Below are 19,587 nucleotides of genomic sequence, written 5' to 3' on the forward strand. Positions count from 1 at the left end.
GAACCGTTCCATGGTTCTTAGAGAAAATGCATCAACCAAGCCTTGGCCCATGCAATACGCAGTGACTTTGTGCCTATCATCCCGTGCACGCACATAATTTCACAGCAATTCAGTAAAAACAAAGCTTTGAACTGAGATTTTACTGTATATATCATTGTGAAATATGTGAAAATAGCTCAGAAATTACAAATCAAGAAAAATTCTGTTTTTAAGTCTTAATACTATTTTTCTATACAAACATTGGGATTTAGTTTTCTGTAATATTATATAGCTTGCTGTATAGGAAGTATACTAAACACTTCATACAAATGGCAAGAAACTGAACTCACCGCCATTCGTAGCTGTGATCTCGAAAATAGAAACTGGACTACTTACCTTAATTTTGACCACAATCCACAGGTCTGGTGTTGACTTTTAGCCATTACACAGCGGAATTACCTATATGCTGGAAGGTCCAAAAGGAACCATGTCTCTTCATATGCAGATATTTCTTGTTTCTAAATAAAATCTAACATTTTAGTGTTTAGTAGTAAAAAATGCAATCTCAATGTCACACTTTTCAGCTTTCTGTTACATGATGATTGCATATAATCTTCTTCAAAAGGTTTATGAAATTCGATAGTTGGGTGGAGTTTTAAACATGCTTACTATTTATTGGGACGCTCTTCTTATTTCAACCGTGTTCTTCTTTTTTTCCAAAGGCAATCTGTGTTTCAAGAAAAAACAATCTTCTGGCCTACAGGTAAGTATAGCAAAATATCATGTCAATTATGATATGAGGAAGAAAGAGAAACATAGAATGAGAGTGGAATTGCAAGAGATCAATAATAAAGCATCTATACTTACGATGACAGTGTTTTCTAAATATTGCTGAATGTAAGTCTTGATTAGTCTTCTAGTAGTTTGTTACAATGTCTTTTCTTGTTGGAAGTTCCAAAATCTCTTCTGATTTCAGCAGTTAGAAGACATATTCTTCAAAAGGAAGGAAGAACCGTTCCATGGTTCTTAGAGAAAATGCATCAACCAAGCCTTGGCCCATGCAATACGCAGTGACTTTGTGCCTATCATCCCGTGCACGCACATAATTTCACAGCAATTCAGTAAAAACAAAGCATTGAACTGAGATTTTACTGTATATATCATTGTGAAATATGTGAAAATAGCTCAGAAATTACAAATCAAGAAAAATTCTGTTTTTAAGTCTTAATACTATTTTTCTATACAAACATTGGGATTTAGTTTTCTGTAATATTATATAGCTTGCTGTATAGGAAGTATACTAAACACTTCATACAAATGGCAAGAAACTGAACTCACCGCCATTCGTAGCTGTGATCTCGAAAATAGAAACTGGACTACTTACCTTAATTTTGACCACAATCCACAGGTCTGGTGTTGACTTTTAGCCATTACACAGCGGAATTACCTATATGCTGGAAGGTCCAAAAGGGACCATGTCTCTTCATATGCAGATATTTCTTGTTTCTAAATAAAATCTAACATTTTAGTGTTTAGTAGTAAAAAATGCAATCTCAATGTCACACTTTTCAGCTTTCTGTTACATGATGATTGCATATAATCTTCTTCAAAAGGTTTATGAAATTCGATAGTTGGATGGAGTTTTAAACATGCTTACTATTTATTGGGACGCTCTTCTTATTTCAACCGTGTTCTTCTTTTTTTCCAAAGGCAATCTGTGTTTCAAGAAAAAACAATCTTCTGGCCTACAGGTAAGTATAGCAAAATATCATGTCAATTATGATATGAGGAAGAAAGAGAAACATAGAATGAGAGTGGAATTGCAAGAGATCAATAATAAAGCATCTATACTTACGATGACAGTGTTTTCTAAATATTGCTGAATGTAAGTCTTGATTAGTCTTCTAGTAGTTTGTTACAATGTCTTTTCTTGTTGGAAGTTCCAAAATCTCTTCTGATTTCAGCAGTTAGAAGACATATTCTTCAAAAGGAAGGAAGAACCGTTCCATGGTTCTTAGAGAAAATGCATCAACCAAGCCTTGGCCCATGCAATACGCAGTGACTTTGTGCCTATCATCCCGTGCACGCACATAATTTCACAGCAATTCAGTAAAAACAAAGCATTGAACTGAGATTTTACTGTATATATCATTGTGAAATATGTGAAAATAGCTCAGAAATTACAAATCAAGAAAAATTCTGTTTTTAAGTCTTAATACTATTTTTCTATACAAACATTGGGATTTAGTTTTCTGTAATATTATATAGCTTGCTGTATAGGAAGTATACTAAACACTTCATACAAATGGCAAGAAACTGAACTCACCGCCATTCGTAGCTGTGATCTCGAAAATAGAAACTGGACTACTTACCTTAATTTTGACCACAATCCACAGGTCTGGTGTTGACTTTTAGCCATTACACAGCGGAATTACCTATATGCTGGAAGGTCCAAAAGGGACCATGTCTCTTCATATTTAGATATTTCTTGTTTCTAAATAAAATCTAACATTTTAGTGTTTAGTAGTAAAAAATGCAATCTCAATGTCACACTTTTCAGCTTTCTGTTACATGATGATTGCATATAATCTTCTTCAAAAGGTTTATGAAATTCGATAGTTGGATGGAGTTTTAAACATGCTTACTATTTATTGGGACGCTCTTCTTATTTCAACCGTGTTCTTCTTTTTTTCCAAAGGCAATCTGTGTTTCAAGAAAAAACAATCTTCTGGCCTACAGGTAAGTATAGCAAAATATCATGTCAATTATGATATGAGGAAGAAAGAGAAACATAGAATGAGAGTGGAATTGCAAGAGATCAATAATAAAGCATCTATACTTACGATGACAGTGTTTTCTAAATATTGCTGAATGTAAGTCTTGATTAGTCTTCTAGTAGTTTGTTACAATGTCTTTTCTTGTTGGAAGTTCCAAAATCTCTTCTGATTTCAGCAGTTAGAAGACATATTCTTCAAAAGGAAGGAAGAACCGTTCCATGGTTCTTAGAGAAAATGCATCAACCAAGCCTTGGCCCATGCAATACGCAGTGACTTTGTGCCTATCATCCCGTGCACGCACATAATTTCACAGCAATTCAGTAAAAACAAAGCTTTGAACTGAGATTTTACTGTATATATCATTGTGAAATATGTGAAAATAGCTCAGAAATTACAAATCAAGAAAAATTCTGTTTTTAAGTCTTAATACTATTTTTCTATACAAACATTGGGATTTAGTTTTCTGTAATATTATATAGCTTGCTGTATAGGAAGTATACTAAACACTTCATACAAATGGCAAGAAACTGAACTCACCGCCATTCGTAGCTGTGATCTCGAAAATAGAAACTGGACTACTTACCTTAATTTTGACCACAATCCACAGGTCTGGTGTTGACTTTTAGCCATTACACAGCGGAATTACCTATATGCTGGAAGGTCCAAAAGGAACCATGTCTGTTCATATGCAGATATTTCTTGTTTCTAAATAAAATCTAACATTTTAGTGTTTAGTAGTAAAAAATGCAATCTCAATGTCACACTTTTCAGCTTTCTGTTACATGATGATTGCATATAATCTTCTTCAAAAGGTTTATGAAATTCGATAGTTGGGTGGAGTTTTAAACATGCTTACTATTTATTGGGACGCTCTTCTTATTTCAACCGTGTTCTTCTTTTTTTCCAAAGGCAATCTGTGTTTCAAGAAAAAACAATCTTCTGGCCTACAGGTAAGTATAGCAAAATATCATGTCAATTATGATATGAGGAAGAAAGAGAAACATAGAATGAGAGTGGAATTGCAAGAGATCAATAATAAAGCATCTATACTTACGATGACAGTGTTTTCTAAATATTGCTGAATGTAAGTCTTGATTAGTCTTCTAGTAGTTTGTTACAATGTCTTTTCTTGTTGGAAGTTCCAAAATCTCTTCTGATTTCAGCAGTTAGAAGACATATTCTTCAAAAGGAAGGAAGAACCGTTCCATGGTTCTTAGAGAAAATGCATCAACCAAGCCTTGGCCCATGCAATACGCAGTGACTTTGTGCCTATCATCCCGTGCACGCACATAATTTCACAGCAATTCAGTAAAAACAAAGCATTGAACTGAGATTTTACTGTATATATCATTGTGAAATATGTGAAAATAGCTCAGAAATTACAAATCAAGAAAAATTCTGTTTTTAAGTCTTAATACTATTTTTCTATACAAACATTGGGATTTAGTTTTCTGTAATATTATATAGCTTGCTGTATAGGAAGTATACTAAACACTTCATACAAATGGCAAGAAACTGAACTCACCGCCATTCGTAGCTGTGATCTCGAAAATAGAAACTGGACTACTTACCTTAATTTTGACCACAATCCACAGGTCTGGTGTTGACTTTTAGCCATTACACAGCGGAATTACCTATATGCTGGAAGGTCCAAAAGGGACCATGTCTCTTCATATGCAGATATTTCTTGTTTCTAAATAAAATCTAACATTTTAGTGTTTAGTAGTAAAAAATGCAATCTCAATGTCACACTTTTCAGCTTTCTGTTACATGATGATTGCATATAATCTTCTTCAAAAGGTTTATGAAATTCGATAGTTGGATGGAGTTTTAAACATGCTTACTATTTATTGGGACGCTCTTCTTATTTCAACCGTGTTCTTCTTTTTTTCCAAAGGCAATCTGTGTTTCAAGAAAAAACAATCTTCTGGCCTACAGGTAAGTATAGCAAAATATCATGTCAATTATGATATGAGGAAGAAAGAGAAACATAGAATGAGAGTGGAATTGCAAGAGATCAATAATAAAGCATCTATACTTACGATGACAGTGTTTTCTAAATATTGCTGAATGTAAGTCTTGATTAGTCTTCTAGTAGTTTGTTACAATGTCTTTTCTTGTTGGAAGTTCCAAAATCTCTTCTGATTTCAGCAGTTAGAAGACATATTCTTCAAAAGGAAGGAAGAACCGTTCCATGGTTCTTAGAGAAAATGCATCAACCAAGCCTTGGCCCATGTAATACGCAGTGACTTTGTGCCTATCATCCCGTGCACGCACATAATTTCACAGCAATTCAGTAAAAACAAAGCATTGAACTGAGATTTTACTGTATATATCATTGTGAAATATGTGAAAATAGCTCAGGAATTACAAATCAAGAAAAATTCTGTTTTTAAGTCTTAATACTATTTTTCTATACAAACATTGGGATTTAGTTTTCTGTAATATTATATAGCTTGCTGTATAGGAAGTATACTAAACACTTCATACAAATGGCAAGAAACTGAACTCACCGCCATTCGTAGCTGTGATCTCGAAAATAGAAACTGGACTACTTACCTTAATTTTGACCACAATCCACAGGTCTGGTGTTGACTTTTAGCCATTACACAGCGGAATTACCTATATGCTGGAAGGTCCAAAAGGGACCATGTCTCTTCATATGCAGATATTTCTTGTTTCTAAATAAAATCTAACATTTTAGTGTTTAGTAGTAAAAAATGCAATCTCAATGTCACACTTTTCAGCTTTCTGTTACATGATGATTGCATATAATCTTCTTCAAAAGGTTTATGAAATTCGATAGTTGGATGGAGTTTTAAACATGCTTACTATTTATTGGGACGCTCTTCTTATTTCAACCGTGTTCTTCTTTTTTTCCAAAGGCAATCTGTGTTTCAAGAAAAAACAATCTTCTGGCCTACAGGTAAGTATAGCAAAATATCATGTCAATTATGATATGAGGAAGAAAGAGAAACATAGAATGAGAGTGGAATTGCAAGAGATCAATAATAAAGCATCTATACTTACGATGACAGTGTTTTCTAAATATTGCTGAATGTAAGTCTTGATTAGTCTTCTAGTAGTTTGTTACAATGTCTTTTCTTGTTGGAAGTTCCAAAATCTCTTCTGATTTCAGCAGTTAGAAGACATATTCTTCAAAAGGAAGGAAGAACCGTTCCATGGTTCTTAGAGAAAATGCATCAACCAAGCCTTGGCCCATGCAATACGCAGTGACTTTGTGCCTATCATCCCGTGCACGCACATAATTTCACAGCAATTCAGTAAAAACAAAGCTTTGAACTGAGATTTTACTGTATATATCATTGTGAAATATGTGAAAATAGCTCAGAAATTACAAATCAAGAAAAATTCTGTTTTTAAGTCTTAATACTATTTTTCTATACAAACATTGGGATTTAGTTTTCTGTAATATTATATAGCTTGCTGTATAGGAAGTATACTAAACACTTCATACAAATGGCAAGAAACTGAACTCACCGCCATTCGTAGCTGTGATCTCGAAAATAGAAACTGGACTACTTACCTTAATTTTGACCACAATCCACAGGTCTGGTGTTGACTTTTAGCCATTACACAGCGGAATTACCTATATGCTGGAAGGTCCAAAAGGGACCATGTCTCTTCATATGCAGATATTTCTTGTTTCTAAATAAAATCTAACATTCTAGTGTTTAGTAGTAAAAAATGCAATCTCAATGTCACACTTTTCAGCTTTCTGTTACATGATGATTGCATATAATCTTCTTCAAAAGGTTTATGAAATTCGATAGTTGGGTGGAGTTTTAAACATGCTTACTATTTATTGGGACGCTCTTCTTATTTCAACCGTGTTCTTCTTTTTTTCCAAAGGCAATCTGTGTTTCAAGAAAAAACAATCTTCTGGCCTACAGGTAAGTATAGCAAAATATCATGTCAATTATGATATGAGGAAGAAAGAGAAACATAGAATGAGAGTGGAATTGCAAGAGATCAATAATAAAGCATCTATACTTACGATGACAGTGTTTTCTAAATATTGCTGAATGTAAGTCTTGATTAGTCTTCTAGTAGTTTGTTACAATGTCTTTTCTTGTTGGAAGTTCCAAAATCTCTTCTGATTTCAGCAGTTAGAAGACATATTCTTCAAAAGGAAGGAAGAACCGTTCCATGGTTCTTAGAGAAAATGCATCAACCAAGCCTTGGCCCATGCAATACGCAGTGACTTTGTGCCTATCATCCCGTGCACGCACATAATTTCACAGCAATTCAGTAAAAACAAAGCTTTGAACTGAGATTTTACTGTATATATCATTGTGAAATATGTGAAAATAGCTCAGAAATTACAAATCAAGAAAAATTCTGTTTTTAAGTCTTAATACTATTTTTCTATACAAACATTGGGATTTAGTTTTCTGTAATATTATATAGCTTGCTGTATAGGAAGTATACTAAACACTTTATACAAATGGCAAGAAACTGAACTCACCGCCATTCGTAGCTGTGATCTCGAAAATAGAAACTGGACTTCTTACCTTAATTTTGACCACAATCCACAGGTCTGGTGTTGACTTTTAGCCATTACACATCGGAATTACCTATATGCTGGAAGGTCCAAAAGGGACCATGTCTCTTCATATGCAGATATTTCTTGTTTCTAAATAAAATCTAACATTTTAGTGTTTAGTAGTAAAAAATGCAATCTCAATGTCACACTTTTCAGCTTTCTGTTACATGATGATTGCACATAATCTTCTTCAAAAGGTTTATGAAATGCGATAGTTGGGTGGAGTTTTAAACATGCTTACTATTTATTGGGATGCTCGTCTTATTTCAACAGTGTTCTTCTTTTTTTCCAAAGGAAATCTGTGTTTCAAGAAAAAACAATCTTCTGGCCTACAGGTAAGTATAGCAAAATATCATGTCAATTATGATATGAGGAAGAAAGAGAAACATAGAATGAGAGTGGAATTGCAAGAGATCAATAATAAAGCATCTATACTTACGATGACAGTGTTTTCTAAATATTGCTGAATGTAAGTCTTGATTAGTCTTCTAGTAGTTTGTTACAATGTCTTTTCTTGTTGGAAGTTCCAAAATCTCTTCTGATTTCAGCAGTTAGAAGACATATTCTTCAAAAGGAAGGAAGAACCGTTCCATGGTTCTTAGAGAAAATGCATCAACCAAGCCTTGGCCCATGCAATACGCAGTGACTTTGTGCCTATCATCCCGTGCACGCACATAATTTCACAGCAATTCAGTAAAAACAAAGCTTTGAACTGAGATTTTACTGTATATATCATTGTGAAATATGTGAAAATAGCTCAGAAATTACAAATCAAGAAACATTCTGTTTTTAAGTCTTAATACTATTTTTCTATACAAACATTGGGATTTAGTTTTCTGTAATATTATATAGCTTGCTGTATAGGAAGTATACTAAACACTTCATACAAATGGCAAGAAACTGAACTCACCGCCATTCGTAGCTGTGATCTCGAAAATAGAAACTGGACTTCTTACCTTAATTTTGACCACAATCCACAGGTCTGGTGTTGACTTTTAGCCATTACACAGCGGAATTACCTATATGCTGGAAGGTCCAAAAGGGACCATGTCTCTTCATATGCAGATATTTCTTGTTTCTAAATAAAATCTAACATTTTAGTGTTTAGTAGTAAAAAATGCAATCTCAATGTCACACTTTTCAGCTTTCTGTTACATGATGATTGCATATAATCTTCTTCAAAAGGTTTATGAAATTCGATAGTTGGGTGGAGTTTTAAACATGCTTACTATTTATTGGGACGCTCTTCTTATTTCAACCGTGTTCTTTTTTTCCAAAGGCAATCTGTGTTTCAAGAAAAAACAATCTTCTGGCCTACAGGTAAGTATAGCAAAATATCATGTCAATTATGATATGAGGAAGAAAGAGAAACATAGAATGAGAGTGGAATTGCAAGAGATCAATAATAAAGCATCTATACTTACGATGACAGTGTTTTCTAAATATTGCTGAATGTAAGTCTTGATTAGTCTTCTAGTAGTTTGTTACAATGTCTTTTCTTGTTGGAAGTTCCAAAATCTCTTCTGATTTCAGCAGTTAGAAGACATATTCTTCAAAAGGAAGGAAGAACCGTTCCATGGTTCTTAGAGAAAATGCATCAACCAAGCCTTGGCCCATGCAATACGCAGTGACTTTGTGCCTATCATCCCGTGCACGCACATAATTTCACAGCAATTCAGTAAAAACAAAGCTTTGAACTGAGATTTTACTGTATATATCATTGTGAAATATGTGAAAATAGCTCAGAAATTACAAATCAAGAAACATTCTGTTTTTAAGTCTTAATACTATTTTTCTATACAAACATTGGGATTTAGTTTTCTGTAATATTATATAGCTTGCTGTATAGGAAGTATACTAAACACTTCATACAAATGGCAAGAAACTGAACTCACCGCCATTCGTAGCTGTGATCTCGAAAATAGAAACTGGACTTCTTACCTTAATTTTGACCACAATCCACAGGTCTGGTGTTGACTTTTAGCCATTACACATCGGAATTACCTATATGCTGGAAGGTCCAAAAGGGACCATGTCTCTTCATATGCAGATATTTCTTGTTTCTAAATAAAATTTTACATTTTAGTGTTTAGTAGTAAAAAATGCAATCTCAATGTCACACTTTTCAGCTTTCTGTTACATGATGATTGCATATAATCTTCTTCAAAAGGTTTATGAAATTCGATAGTTGGGTGGAGTTTTAAACATGCTTACTATTTATTGGGACGCTCTTCTTATTTCAACCGTGTTCTTCTTTTTTTCCAAAGGCAATCTGTGTTTCAAGAAAAAACAATCTTCTGGCCTACAGGTAAGTATAGCAAAATATCATGTCAATTATGATATGAGGAAGAAAGAGAAACATAGAATGAGAGTGGAATTGCAAGAGATCAATAATAAAGCATCTATACTTACGATGACAGTGTTTTCTAAATATTCCTGAATGTAAGTCTTGATTAGTCTTCTAGTAGTTTGTTACAATGTCTTTTCTTGTTGGAAGTTCCAAAATCTCTTCTGATTTCAGCAGTTAGAAGACATATTCTTCAAAAGGAAGGAAGAACCGTTCCATGGTTCTTAGAGAAAATGCATCAACCAAGCCTTGGCCCATGCAATACGCAGTGACTTTGTGCCTATCATCCCGTGCACGCACATAATTTCACAGCAATTCAGTAAAAACAAAGCTTTGAACTGAGATTTTACTGTATATATCATTGTGAAATATGTGAAAATAGCTCAGAAATTACAAATCAAGAAAAATTCTGTTTTTAAGTCTTAATACTATTTTTCTATACAAACATTGGGATTTAGTTTTCTGTAATATTATATAGCTTGCTGTATAGGAAGTATACTAAACACTTTATACAAATGGCAAGAAACTGAACTCACCGCCATTCGTAGCTGTGATCTCGAAAATAGAAACTGGACTTCTTACCTTAATTTTGACCACAATCCACAGGTCTGGTGTTGACTTTTAGCCATTACACATCGGAATTACCTATATGCTGGAAGGTCCAAAAGGGACCATGTCTCTTCATATGCAGATATTTCTTGTTTCTAAATAAAATCTTACATTTTAGTGTTTAGTAGTAAAAAATGCAATCTCAATGTCACACTTTTCAGCTTTCTGTTACATGATGATTGCATATAATCTTCTTCAAAAGGTTTATGAAATTCGATAGTTGGGTGGAGTTTTAAACATGCTTACTATTTATTGGGACGCTCTTCTTATTTCAACCGTGTTCTTCTTTTTTTCCAAAGGCAATCTGTGTTTCAAGAAAAAACAATCTTCTGGCCTACAGGTAAGTATAGCAAAATATCATGTCAATTATGATATGAGGAAGAAAGAGAAACATAGAATGAGAGTGGAATTGCAAGAGATCAATAATAAAGCATCTATACTTACGATGACAGTGTTTTCTAAATATTCCTGAATGTAAGTCTTGATTAGTCTTCTAGTAGTTTGTTACAATGTCTTTTCTTGTTGGAAGTTCCAAAATCTCTTCTGATTTCAGCAGTTAGAAGACATATTCTTCAAAAGGAAGGAAGAACCGTTCCATGGTTCTTAGAGAAAATGCATCAACCAAGCCTTGGCCCATGCAATACGCAGTGACTTTGTGCCTATCATCCCGTGCACGCACATAATTTCACAGCAATTCAGTAAAAACAAAGCTTTGAACTGAGATTTTACTGTATATATCATTGTGAAATATGTGAAAATAGCTCAGAAATTACAAATCAAGAAAAATTCTGTTTTTAAGTCTTAATACTATTTTTCTATACAAACATTGGGATTTAGTTTTCTGTAATATTATATAGCTTGCTGTATAGGAAGTGTACTAAACACTTTATACAAATGGCAAGAAACTGAACTCACCGCCATTCGTAGCTGTGATCTCGAAAATAGAAACTGGACTTCTTACCTTAATTTTGACCACAATCCACAGGTCTGGTGTTGACTTTTAGCCATTACACATCGGAATTACCTATATGCTGGAAGGTCCAAAAGGGACCGTGTCTCTTCATATGCAGATATTTCTTGTTTCTAAATAAAATCTAACATTTTAGTGTTTAGTAGTAAAAAATGCAATCTCAATGTCACACTTTTCAGCTTTCTGTTACATGATGATTGCACATAATCTTCTTCAAAAGGTTTATGAAATGCGATAGTTGGGTGGAGTTTTAAACATGCTTACTATTTATTGGGATGCTCGTCTTATTTCAACAGTGTTCTTCTTTTTTTCCAAAGGAAATCTGTGTTTCAAGAAAAAACAATCTTCTGGCCTACAGGTAAGTATAGCAAAATATCATGTCAATTATGATATGAGGAAGAAAGAGAAACATAGAATGAGAGTGGAATTGCAAGAGATCAATAATAAAGCATCTATACTTACGATGACAGTGTTTTCTAAATATTGCTGAATGTAAGTCTTGATTAGTCTTCTAGTAGTTTGTTACAATGTCTTTTCTTGTTGGAAGTTCCAAAATCTCTTCTGATTTCAGCAGTTAGAAGACATATTCTTCAAAAGGAAGGAAGAACCGTTCCATGGTTCTTAGAGAAAATGCATCAACCAAGCCTTGGCCCATGCAATACGCAGTGACTTTGTGCCTATCATCCCGTGCACGCACATAATTTCACAGCAATTCAGTAAAAACAAAGCTTTGAACTGAGATTTTACTGTATATATCATTGTGAAATATGTGAAAATAGCTCAGAAATTACAAATCAAGAAACATTCTGTTTTTAAGTCTTAATACTATTTTTCTATACAAACATTGGGATTTAGTTTTCTGTAATATTATATAGCTTGCTGTATAGGAAGTATACTAAACACTTCATACAAATGGCAAGAAACTGAACTCACCGCCATTCGTAGCTGTGATCTCGAAAATAGAAACTGGACTTCTTACCTTAATTTTGACCACAATCCACAGGTCTGGTGTTGACTTTTAGCCATTACACATCGGAATTACCTATATGCTGGAAGGTCCAAAAGGGACCATGTCTCTTCATATGCAGATATTTCTTGTTTCTAAATAAAATCTAACATTTTAGTGTTTAGTAGTAAAAAATGTAATCTCAATGTCACACTTTTCAGCTTTCTGTTATATGATGATTGCATATAATCTTCTTCAAAAGGTTTATGAAATGCGATAGTTGGGTGGAGTTTTAAACATGCTTACTATTTATTGGGATGCTCGTCTTATTTCAACAGTGTTCTTCTTTTTTTCCAAAGAAAATCTGTGTTTCAAGAAAAAACAATCTTCTGGCCTACAGGTAAGTATAGCAAAATATCATGTCAATTATGATATGAGGAAGAAAGAGAAACATAGAATGAGAGTGGAATTGCAAGAGATCAATAATAAAGCATCTATACTTACGATGACAGTGTTTTCTAAATATTGCTGAATGTAAGTCTTGATTAGTCTTCTAGTAGTTTGTTACAATGTCTTTTCTTGTTGGAAGTTCCAAAATCTCTTCTGATTTCAGCAGTTAGAAGACATATTCTTCAAAAGGAAGGAAGAACCGTTCCATGGTTCTTAGAGAAAATGCATCAACCAAGCCTTGGCCCATGCAATACGCAGTGACTTCGTGCCTATCATCCCGTGCATGCACATAATTTCACAGCAATTCAGTAAAAACAAAGCTTTGAACTGAGATTTTACTGTATATATCATTGTGAAATATGTGAAAATAGCTCAGAAATTACAAATCAAGAAAAATTCTGTTTTTAAGTCTTAATACTATTTTTCTATACAAATATTGGGATTTAGTTTTCTGTAATATTATATAGCTTGCTGTATAGGAAGTATACTAAACACTTTATACAAATGGCAAGAAACTGAACTCACCGCCATTCGTAGCTGTGATCTCGAAAATAGAAACTGGACTTCTTACCTTAATTTTGACCACAATCCACAGGTCTGGTGTTGACTTTTAGCCATTACACATCGGAATTACCTATATGCTGGAAGGTCCAAAAGTGACCATGTCTCTTCATATGCAGATATTTCTTGTTTCTAAATAAAATCTAACATTTTAGTGTTTAGTAGTAAAAAATGCAATCTCAATGTCACACTTTTCAGCTTTCTGTTACATGATGATTGCACATAATCTTCTTCAAAAGGTTTATGAAATGCGATAGTTGGGTGGAGTTTTAAACATGCTTACTATTTATTGGGATGCTCGTCTTATTTCAACAGTGTTCTTCTTTTTTTCCAAAGGAAATCTGTGTTTCAAGAAAAAACAATCTTCTGGCATACAGGTAAGTATAGCAAAATATCATGTCAATTATGATATGAGGAAGAAAGAGAAACATAGAATGAGAGTGGAATTGCAATAGATCAATAATAAAGCATCTATACTTACGATGACAGTGTTTTCTAAATATTGCTGAATGTAAGTCTTGATTAGTCTTCTAGTAGTTTGTTACAATGTCTTTTCTTGTTGGAAGTTCCAAAATCTCTTCTGATTTCAGCAGTTAGAAGACATATTCTTCAAAAGGAAGGAAGAACCGTTCCATGGTTCTTAGAGAAAATGCATCAACCAAGCCTTGGCCCATGCAATACGCAGTGACTTTGTGCCTATCATCCCGTGCACGCACATAATTTCACAGCAATTCAGTAAAAACAAAGCTTTGAACTGAGATTTTACTGTATATATCATTGTGAAATATGTGAAAATAGCTCAGAAATTACAAATCAAGAAACATTCTGTTTTTAAGTCTTAATACTATTTTTCTATACAAACATTGGGATTTAGTTTTCTGTAATATTATATAGCTTGCTGTATAGGAAGTATACTAAACACTTCATACAAATGGCAAGAAACTGAACTCACCGCCATTCGTAGCTGTGATCTCGAAAATAGAAACTGGACTTCTTACCTTAATTTTGACCACAATCCACAGGTCTGGTGTTGACTTTTAGCCATTACACATCGGAATTACCTATATGCTGGAAGGTCCAAAAGGGACCATGTCTCTTCATATGCAGATATTTCTTGTTTCTAAATAAAATCTAACATTTTAGTGTTTAGTAGTAAAAAATGTAATCTCAATGTCACACTTTTCAGATTTCTGTTATATGATGATTGCATATAATCTTCTTCAAAAGGTTTATGAAATGCGATAGTTGGGTGGAGTTTTAAACATGCTTACTATTTATTGGGATGCTCGTCTTATTTCAACAGTGTTCTTCTTTTTTTCCAAAGAAAATCTGTGTTTCAAGAAAAAACAATCTTCTGGCCTACAGGTAAGTATAGCAAAATATCATGTCAATTATGATATGAGGAAGAAAGAGAAACATAGAATGAGAGTGGAATTGCAAGAGATCAATAATAAAGCATCTATACTTACGATGACAGTGTTTTCTAAATATTGCTGAATGTAAGTCTTGATTAGTCTTCTAGTAGTTTGTTACAATGTCTTTTCTTGTTGGAAGTTCCAAAATCTCTTCTGATTTCAGCAGTTAGAAGACATATTCTTCAAAAGGAAGGAAGAACCGTTCCATGGTTCTTAGAGAAAATGCATCAACCAAGCCTTGGCCCATGCAATACGCAGTGACTTCGTGCCTATCATCCCGTGCATGCACATAATTTCACAGCAATTCAGTAAAAACAAAGCTTTGAACTGAGATTTTACTGTATATATCATTGTGAAATATGTGAAAATAGCTCAGAAATTACAAATCAAGAAAAATTCTGTTTTTAAGTCTTAATACTATTTTTCTATACAAATATTGGGATTTAGTTTTCTGTAATATTATATAGCTTGCTGTATAGGAAGTATACTAAACACTTTATACAAATGGCAAGAAACTGAACTCACCGCCATTCGTAGCTGTGATCTCGAAAATAGAAACTGGACTTCTTACCTTAATTTTGACCACAATCCACAGGTCTGGTGTTGACTTTTAGCCATTACACATCGGAATTACCTATATGCTGGAAGGTCCAAAAGGGACCATGTCTCTTCATATGCAGATATTTCTTGTTTCTAAATAAAATCTAACATTTTAGTGTTTAGTAGTAAAAAATGCAATCTCAATGTCACACTTTTCAGCTTTCTGTTACATGATGATTGCATATAATCTTCTTCAAAAGGTTTATGAAATGCGATAGTTGGGTGGAGTTTTAAACATGCTTACTATTTATTGGGACGCTCTTCTTATTTCAACAGTGTTCTTCTTTTTTTCCAAAGGAAATCTGTGTTTCAAGAAAAAACAATCTTCTGGCCTACAGGTAAGTATAGCAAAATATCATGTCAATTATGATATGAGGAAGAAAGAGAAACATAGAATGAGAGTGGAATTGCAAGAGATCAATAATAAAGCATCTATACTTACGATGACAGTGTTTTCTAAATATTCCTGAATGTAAGTCTTGATTAGTCTTCTAGTAGTTTGTTACAATGTCTTTTCTTGTTGGAAGTTCCAAAATCTCTTCTGATTTCAGCAGTTAGAAGACATATTCTTCAAAAGGAAGGAAGAACCGTTCCATGGTTCTTCCATAAAATGCATCAACAATGCCTTGGCTTATGCAATGCACAGTGATTTTGTGCCTATCTTCCTGTGCATGCATGCATCCAAAAAGGGACCATGTCTCTTCATATGCAGACATTTCTTGTTTCTAAATAAAATGTAACATTTTAGTGTTTAGTAGTAAAAATGCAATCTCAATGTCACGCTTTTTGGCCTTCTGTTACATGATGATTGCATATAATCTTATTCAGAAGGTTTATGAAATGTGATAGAAGGGTAGAGTTTGAAAAGTGCTTACCATTTATTGGGACACTCGCCTTATTTCAACAGTGTTCTTCCTTTTTTCCAAAGGAAATCTGCATTTCAAGAAAAAAAAAATCTTCTGGCCTATAGGTAAGTATAACAATGTATCATGTCAATTATGATATGAGGAGGAAAGAGAAACATAGTGTAATGACGGGGTAGGGAGACAGACAGGTGAGCCCTAATCTACCCGCCACTCAGTCCCTGCCTACTTGCAACGGCCCGTCCTAGGCGACGGCGTACAACTGGGCGACGGTCCCTACGCTCAATAAGTGCACAACAGACAAACAGACAAGGGTACACAGAAGCTAAGGGAAATGGGGCAGTTGCCCACGACAACACAGTGAGCAACAAGAGTAGTGAACGAGCCGAGTAAAACCAGGAGTGCACGAGGTACAAATCGCAGAGCAGGAGCATAGTCAGTAAAGCCAGGGTCAAAAATGAAGCTAGGTCAATAATCATAGCAGGAGCAGCAGAGCCAGGAAACAGAAAAGAATTACAGGCAAAGGAGGAGCAGGAAATGCAGGTATAAATAGACAGAGGGCGGGAGCTAGCTCCATCTGGCCAGGCTGTGATAGGCTCTCCCACTCCTCAGCCTCCCAGCCTGACTGGTAAAAGATCGTGTCACTCTCTCAGACGTAGGAGCAGGTGCAGACTGATTACCCACGGGCGTCGACACAGAAGCTGTGTCTGGCAGATCCTTCACAGTACCCCCCTTTTAAGAGGGGCCACTGGACCCTTTCTAGGTGGACCTTGCTTATTGGGGAAGCGAAGATGGAACCTCCTGAGCAATACCCCAGCCTGAACATCCCGGGCGGGTACCCAAGTCCTCTCCTCAGGCCCGTATCCTCTCCAATGGACCAAGTACTGGAGGGGGCCTTGGACCATCCTGCTGTCCACAATCTTGGCCACCTCGAATTCTACCCCTTCAGGGGTGAGAACAGGGACCGGAGGTTTCCTCGAGTGAGCCAAGGACGGGGAGCAGCGTTTAAGGAGGGAGGCATGAAACACGTCGTGTACTCGAAAAGACGGGGGTAACTCCAGTCGGAAGGAGACAGGGTTAAGGACTTCAATGACCTTGTACGGCCCTATATATCGGGGAGAAAATTTTTGGGTCGGGACTTTAAGGCGCACATTTTTAGAAGATAGCCACACCAGATCCCCGACCACAAACAAGGGGTTAGCAGAACGTCTTCTATCTGCCTGAGTCTTTTGTATGCTCTGAGACGCCTCTAAGTTCTTCTGAACCTGGGCCCAGACTGTGCACAGTTCCTGATGAACGACATCTACCTCGGGATTGTTGGAACTACCAGGTGAAACGGAGGAGAACCGTGGATTAAACCCAAAATTACAGAAAAAGGGGGAGACCCCTGACGAGTTACTGACCCAGTTATTAAGGGAAAATTCGGCGAGGGGAATGAAGGAGACCCAATCATATTGACAGTCAGAGATAAAACACCTTAAATATTGTTCTAGAGACTGATTAGTCCTCTCAGTTTGGCCATTAGTTTCAGGATGGAAGGCCGAGGAGAAGTACAGATCAATCTCCAACTTTTTACAGAAGGCTCTCCAAAACAATGAAACAAATTGTACCCCTCTGTCAGAAACAATATTGACAGGAACCCCATGGAGACGCACGATGTGTTTGACAAACAAGGTAGCTAACGTCTTAGCATTGGGTAGTTTCTTGAGGGGCACAAAGTGGCACAACTTACTGAAATGGTCTACTACAAACCACACCACCGACTTGCCTTGAGATGGAGGCAAATCGGTGATAAAATCCATAGAGATATGGGTCCAAGGTCTCTGGGGAATGGGCAAAGAACATAGTAAGCCCGCAGGTCGGGACCTGGGAGTCTTGGACCTAGCACAAATTTCACAAGCGGCGATGTAGGCCTTAACGTCTTTAAGCAAACTAGGCCACCAATAGTTTCTGGCAATGAGATGCTTGGTACTCAGGATGCCTGGATGGCCAGATAGTGCAGAGTCATGATTTTCCCTGAGTACCCTCAGCCGGAATTGCAGGGGAACAAACAGCTTGTTCTCAGGAAGGTTCCCGGGATCTGAACCTTGATCAGCCGCAATTTCGGAGACTAAGTCAGAATCAACAGAGGAAATGATTATACCTGGAGGCAAAACACATGCAGGATCTTCCTCCGAAGGAGGGCTGGCCATGAAGCTACGCGACAGTGCATAGCCTTAATATTTTTAGACCCAGCCCTATAGGTGACCAAAAAGTTGAATCTAGTAAAAAATAACGCCCATCGAGCTTGTCTCGGGTTTAGCCTCCGGGCAGATTCTAAGAAAACCAGATTCTTGTGGTCGGTAAGGACCGTTACCTGGTGCCTAGCCCCCTCCAGGAAGTGGCGCCACTCTTCAAATGCCCTTTTAATGACTTAGAGTTCGCGGTTGCCAATATCATAGTTACTCTCAGTGGGCGAGAACTTCCTGGAGAAGTAGGCACAGGGACGGAGATGGGTGAGGGACCTGGTACCCTGGGACAAGACAGCACCCACTCCCACCTCGGAGGCGTCAACCTCCACGATGAATGGCTCCATTTGGTTAGGCTGAATCAGCACAGGGGCCGAGATAAAGCACTTCTTAAGGACCTCAAAAGACTGGACCGCCTCTGGAGGCCAGTGGAGGAGGTCAGCACCTTTGCGAGTAAGATCCGTAAGAGGCTTAGCGATGACCGAGAAGTTAGCAATAAATCTCCTGTAATAATTAGCAAACCCCAGGAAGCACTGTAACGCCTTCAGGGAGGCAGGTTGGACCCATTCAGCTACAGCCTGAACCTTGGCAGGGTCCATGCGGAATTCATGAGGAGTGAGGATTTGACCCAAAAATGGTATCTCCTGCACCCCAAACACACATTTTTCGGTTTTAGCAAACAGTTTGTTCTCCCGAAGGGCCTGGAGCACCTTCCTGACATGCTCAATGTGGGAGGACCAGTCCTTGGAAAACACAAGTATGTCATCAAGGTACACTACAAGAAATACCCCCAGGTAATCTCTTAAAATCTGATTTATGAAATTCTGGAAGCCCGCGGGAGCATTACACAACACAAAGGGCATGACGAGGTATTCAAAATGACCTTCGGGCGTGTTAGACGCAGTCTTCCACTCATCCCCCTCTTTGATGCGGATAAGGTTATAAGCCCCCCGTAGATCAAACTTAGAGAACCATTGGGCCCCCTGAACCTGATTGAAGAGATCAGGAATCAAAGGAAGGGGATACTGGTTCCTTACAGTGACCTTATTCAAGTTACGGTAGTCAATGCACGGCCTAAGACCACCATCCTTCTTCCCTACGAAGAAGAAGCCAGCACCTACCGGAGAAGTAGAGGGGCGAATGTAACCCTTGGCCAGGCATTCCTGGATATACTCTCTCATTGCTTCACGTTCGGGACAAGAGAGATTAAATATCCTACCCTTAGGGAGCTTAGCTCCTGGTACTAAATCGATTGCGCAATCGAATTCTCTATGA

The sequence above is a fragment of the Rhinoderma darwinii genome, chromosome 6 (genome assembly GCF_050947455.1).
Source record: "Rhinoderma darwinii isolate aRhiDar2 chromosome 6, aRhiDar2.hap1, whole genome shotgun sequence".
NCBI classification, from domain to species: Eukaryota; Metazoa; Chordata; class Amphibia; order Anura; family Rhinodermatidae; genus Rhinoderma; species Rhinoderma darwinii.